The following is a 6,344-nucleotide window of genomic DNA, read 5'->3' as shown; positions in this document are numbered from 1 at the left end:
AGATCCAGTCCGTATCCAGATCAGATGGTGGATCAGCACCCAGAGACGACCTCTACAGCCCTGAACGTCGCTGAAGGCGTTCCCCTAGCGTTTTCGACGCAGCTCGAGTTCCTGGAAGGGAACTATATAGATACATAGATAGATGATAGTGTGCCATGTTTTGCGGTGTTGCTTCAATCTAAACTATTTTAAACGGCTTTTTGGTAATTTGTTTATGTAATTAATTATGCATGTAGTTTTCATGCTTTTGTATTCAAAACTGCTCCGGGTGTATGTTTACTACTGTGTATACACTTGGATGGTTTAAATGCAGAGCACAAATTCCTAGTATAGGTCACCATACTTGGCCACACACCACTTCCCTTTTCCTTTCCCTTTCCCTTTCCCCTTTCATTTAGAGACCACATGGAATATTTGTACTTTTAAATATTCATTTGTCACACCATAGGACCATGTAAATGAATTATTGAATCTAGTAGCCATGTTTCATTTCTTCACATTGTCATTACAGTGATATTTTTAGTTGCTGTCTTGTCTGATTTTTGATGCGGTTTCTCTTTAAAAATTCCAGACAACAGAAACTGTGTGTGTGTGTGTGTGTGGATGGGCAGAGGGTCTGGGCATGCAGAAATGTGTGGTCTCTGGTGAGTTGTATGTGGTCATGCACAGACGAGCTGTTGAGCTGTTGTGAGCTTTCATCCTCACAGCTCTAATCTCCTGAAACCTCGAGAAATGGGCTCCCAAAATAGACCGCAGAAGCAAGCTCTGAAACAAAATTAAGGCTGATGAAAGTAAAATGAAATTTTGAATGAGGAAATCCAACAGCTCTGTCAATTCAACAGCAGTGTGTGATATCTTTACTGTATGTAAATATATGCATGGCATAGCTTTAAGATTTGTTTCCACTGGAAATACTGGAATAGGTAAAGCTGTACATTCAAAGGGGGTGTCTATACTTTCAGCCATAATAATCCATATGTTGTTCAAAAGTTAGGTTGGTGTGATTTTTTTAAACGTTTTTTTTAAAAAGAGTCTCTGCTGTTCTATGCTCATCAAGGCTGCTTTTATTTGATTGAAAATACAGAAAAAAAAATAATAATAATGTAGTGAAATATAATTCCAATTTAAATAGCTGTTTTCTATTTGAATATATTTTAAAATGTAATTTCTTCTTCAGTCTTCAGTGTCACATGATCCTTCAGAAATTATTTTAGTATGCTGATTTGCAGCTCAAGAACATTTGTTATTATTATCAATGTTGAAACAATTGTGCTCTGCAAACCATTATGCATTTTTTCGCTGGATTAGTAAGTTCAAAAGAACAGCATTTATTTGAAATGTAAATCTTTTGTAACATTATAAACGTCTGTCACTTTTGATCAAACTAATGCTTTCTTGCTGAATAAAAGTTTGAACTTCTTTTTAGTGACCTGAAACTTTTGAACAGTAATGTACTTTAATAACTGCATCTTTAAATATGTAACTCATGATTGCCTGCAAGCTTAAAGGAACAGGGACAGATAATTTTGACTTTTACTCTCAGAATTTCTTTTGTGAACGTTTAATGGAGATATTTTGAAGAATGTTCACGCTGCTCTTCATAAAACAACGAAAACATGAAATTACCAGAAGCTGTTAAAGTCTAAAAAGACCAAAACATAACCGTAACAGTATCATAAAAATAGTCCTTGTGCTATATTTTGATGACACTGGAGAATCAGTTATTGAGTGTCACGAAACCACTTCAACCACTTTAAAGACATGCTAGAATGTTAGAGTGGGACATTAAAGAGGTTACAAATGCCCTTCTAGAGGAACTTCAACAGAAGTGCAGTAAAGAAGAGGATGTGCTCATGAATATGGACAGCAGGATGTGGCTCATCTCCTGTGGCGACCGCAGCTCTCTACAGCCATTACTCACAGCCCTGTTCTCTATGGAGAGAGCGATAGGTCCAGGCTCTCTGGGATTTTTCAGTAATGCTGCAGTGACCCATTCTTACTCAGAAACATCCGTTTTGTGTTAGGAGATTTATATAAAACTCCAAAACAACAACAACAACAACAACAACAAAACACACATTGTACTTGTACATTTGCCAAACTGCCCAAACTGTCATTTACTAACTTTTTTACTAGTTACAAACCTGATTAGTGACCATCTGGCTGTTTCTTACTGTTAAAAAAGTTGTACATAAAATGATTACTGTCGATTAATGAAATATGTTTTACAAGAAAATATTATTTCAGTCTTTCTTTAGTCTATTTTCAGCCTTTTCATGTTTAATATGTTACTTAAAAGGTTATAGTTACTTGAAATAAAATAACTTGAAATAAAATAGGTTGGCTTAATGTTAACTGAAATTAAATAAAATATAAAAAATATATATTTTAAATATATTTTATTTAAGCTATTTGGCAACAATTCTCATTTTAATTTAGTAACCTGGTGTACTAAAATAATGAAAACTGATATAAAACATGAATAAAAAACATACAGACACATATAATCACTACTAAAAATGGCAAAACCAAAACTAAAATTAAAATGAAAATTATAAAAATAAAAACTGATTCAAAAATATTAATACAAATTATAATAGTATCTCATTGACACTAAAATAACACTGGCTACTTGCCATAACCATTAATTGTGCAAGTGACTAGCAATTTCTGAGCCAAAATTGTGTATTTCCAGTGTATTTACTTCATTAAAATATCGTAAAAAATTTAAAATAAATACATGCAATATAAATAGGCCTATAAATATATATTATATACTAATACATTTATATTTATTATTATATGAATATTCATATATACAAATATATAAAAATGCATTTAGGTTTTAGAGAATATATAGGTGGATGTATATTAATGTTTATTATAAAATAAATATTTTTTATATAGAAATATATAATAGAGTCATTTGAGTAATACACCAAAAATGTACATGTAGGCTACCATATTTATTTGTGTTGACAATTTTCAGATGCGATAACAACCCTGGTATCGTGTCGTTTTTGGCAGAGGAGGTGCATGAGGGACAGCGATAAATACACTCCACCGTGTGTGAGGAACAGAAAAACACCAGTCAGTTTGAGACAGTGTGTGGGAACAGCATGTCCAGACTGTCATCCTCACACACGTTGGCATTTTCCCCCGGCAAATCTATAAATGCCATTAATGAGCCTCACACTGTGACTTTTTGTGCTGTTGACAGGCAGCAATCTATCCTGATGACTTATGCATTGTTCCATTTGCTTCCAGCAACACCAGACATGTATCCCTAATTAATTTTTCACCTGCTCAGAAAGATGGATGCAGACGATATCACCTTTCCAGTTCCAGAAGACTGAAATAGCCACCTAATTTGCTCCCTCTCTGCTTTCCGTGGCACCATGTGGGAAGCCTGGGCGATTTTCTGTGAGTCAGAAGATGGTAAACGTCAGAAAAGTTGGATGAATGTAGCAAAAAAGTGGGAAACTTTTCCTGACATTGATTGACAAGGCATAAAACAGTTTTGCATTTACCAAAAATACAAGAGTGGTGTAAGGACCTTGCCGTGGCTTATTTGGGAAAGGATTTAATCAATCATTTCCTAAATAAGCCAAGGCAAGTTCCTTCTATTAAATCCCCGCTGAGTTCATTAGAAAGCCATGAAGACAAATCTAATGAGATAGGCCTTCAAAATATTGACTTGCACAATGTTCGTGGATCTGTGGTGTTTAAATAAACGACTCGTGCTCTCATCTTAATGACTCCCGCAGGGCCGCGGTGTCGCTGGTTTGACTAGCTCTGCTGATCCAGTGGTGCCATCTTCTGTTTGCCTCAAGCTGTTCACACTGACTGTACTGGCTTGTCTGTCCAAATTAAAATCTCAATTCATCAGCGTGCCTGCCTCACTTACTACCTCAAAATGACTGCATGTAACCAATACCTGCCAGTCTCCCAGTGTGCAAACCTAAACGCTCTGCGGGGAATATGTTGAGCAGGAAACCAATAAATGACTGATGTGACAGACTTTTATAGACTTCTTGTAGTCTATGCTCGGTTCTTTGTTATTTGGATGTAATGGTCATTACTTTTGTGGATATCATGTTTTGACATATTTAATGGGTGAGTGAGTTTTTTATGTTGGGGTGGAATCAGAAGTGTTAGCTGGAAATGGGTTCAGAATCAAATTGGGTCTCATGTGCATTGATTACATATTCCATTTAAGATACTATTTTCTGATCATTTATTCACCAAATTCACATGGCTTTCTACACAAAATGAGATCAAGAAAAGCGAAAAGTCAATTCAAAAGCACCTCAAAAAAACACTTACACAATAGCGTTCTTATTCTGTTAATTGCATATTTAAAAAAAAAAAAATTATAATTCTTTTAAGTGACTAAAGAGACATTACAAATTTAATGTTGGAACTTGCTGAATCAGAAAGTGGGAATATATGAAAATGCCTATATGTTAATTATTTTTTATCATATAAAGGAATAAGGGAAGATCATTCAAATGAGAAATGTCAACTCAGAATCATGAACAGGTGGAAGTTTTCATCTTTAAAACCAGAAAAATGAACACTATCTAAAAATACCACTGGATGATGCTTCTTACCAAGAAAATGTTATGGCGGTCATAACGGAATAAGAAAATTAATAAAGTAAACATGTACCACAATAGAAGAATGAAAAACATGCAAAGGTCAGGGGTGATACAAAATAAAAAGTAAATGATAGGACATCTATTTACACAATAGCGTTCTTATTCTGTATATATATATTTTTTAAAATACATCAAATTCACAGAATACGGAAATGCGCAATAAAATATTTTTCTTGTATCAATGTCAGTTCTCTTGTGTCTGTTCCACGTTCTGTGAAAAAACAAAACAAAACAAAAAAAAGAAATTTTTTCAGACAGCTGCTCAATGAGGCAGTTTGTCCCGGAGTAACGAGCCAATACTTGTGCGATCATCCATTAATCTTGGATACTTATCTTTTTGAAAAATATTGACAATATTAATTTCAGCTTATAATTTGTACATTTTCTAGCTGTTAACCTGGCAGTCTTTCAGTACTGTGGACAGCTCAAAACAACAGACCTGTGTTGTTAGGACAAAAAGTAGCTGTCTCTGAAGACTCAACTAACAGCCTCAACAATTTTGAGTTTACAGGAGTTTTAGAAGATTACAAAGGCCACAGCAGACAAGGTGAGCTGACAGAAGGTGAGAATGAATCCCTATAAAGCATTATCGGTGAGAAACACATTGGGGTTTTCCTTTCCTGAGGGAATTCTTCAAAGAGAAACCTTTCCACTGAGCACAGGCACACATTCATGAGGCAGAGCGTCCTGGAGTGTATCTTTGAGAATGGAAAAGCTTGTTATGCCTCGGCTCACTAACTTCAGCAGACAACCGTACATCAAAGACTGCAAATGTTCAATTACTGAGGAAACACTGCGAGTTACAAAAATGTTCAGATATTCCTGAAGACCAAGAGCTTAAATTGTTTTCTGTATGTGAACCTTGATCATTTCTAGTTGTTTTTAATAATATACGATAAGAAAGTGGCACTGTAATACTCCAACATATTGCAGTACAAGATTCTCCCTTTTGAGTTTATGGGCTTCTCAGAAACAATTCATTCAAGATTACTCCAATCTGATCTGATTTGATTGACTTGATTTATTATATATTAATCAAACCCCATCTAAAGACACCACTCAGGACCACTAATGCACTTATTATGTTTGTTGTGGTATTAATTACCCGTTTTAGACATGATGTTGATGGCTTTAAAGTCTCAGGAATCCACAAGCAATTTTCTTTATTCATATATCATTTTTTGCTCTTCATATCAAACTAATGCGTCATGATGCCTCCAGCAGAAAAATATAAAAATAAGACTAATTCTTCAGAGAGTTAGAAACACAAGTACAAACATTGTTTCTCTCTTAAGTGAAGATCAATGCAATAAAACTGTTCATCTCCCCTCAGTTTGTACTGACAAGACTGATCTCTTATAAAATGTTATTGTGTCGTGTCTCTACTTGAAGGTAAGACTCATATGGAGAATGGACATGACATATGGATTGAGAAGGACAGACAGAACATTTCTCATTTCTAACAGCAGAAGAAGCTCCACATCTTCTCTTCTCATCGTCCTCTGGTCACTCGCCACACACATAGACAGAGAAAAGCTGTTCAAAAGGAGCCTCAAAGTCACAGAAATCTCGAAGTCATCGTTTGTGTCCTGTGTGTGATGTGGTTACTGAAGCGTTTCTTCCAAATGAAGCTCCTTCACTACAAACTGCACCTTTGCAAAGAAAGGTTTTATGTGTGTTTCT

Source organism: Barbus barbus, assembly GCF_936440315.1.
Source record: "Barbus barbus genome assembly, chromosome: 13".
NCBI lineage: Eukaryota > Metazoa > Chordata > Actinopteri > Cypriniformes > Cyprinidae > Barbus > Barbus barbus.
Note: the sequence above shows the minus strand (reverse complement) of the source record.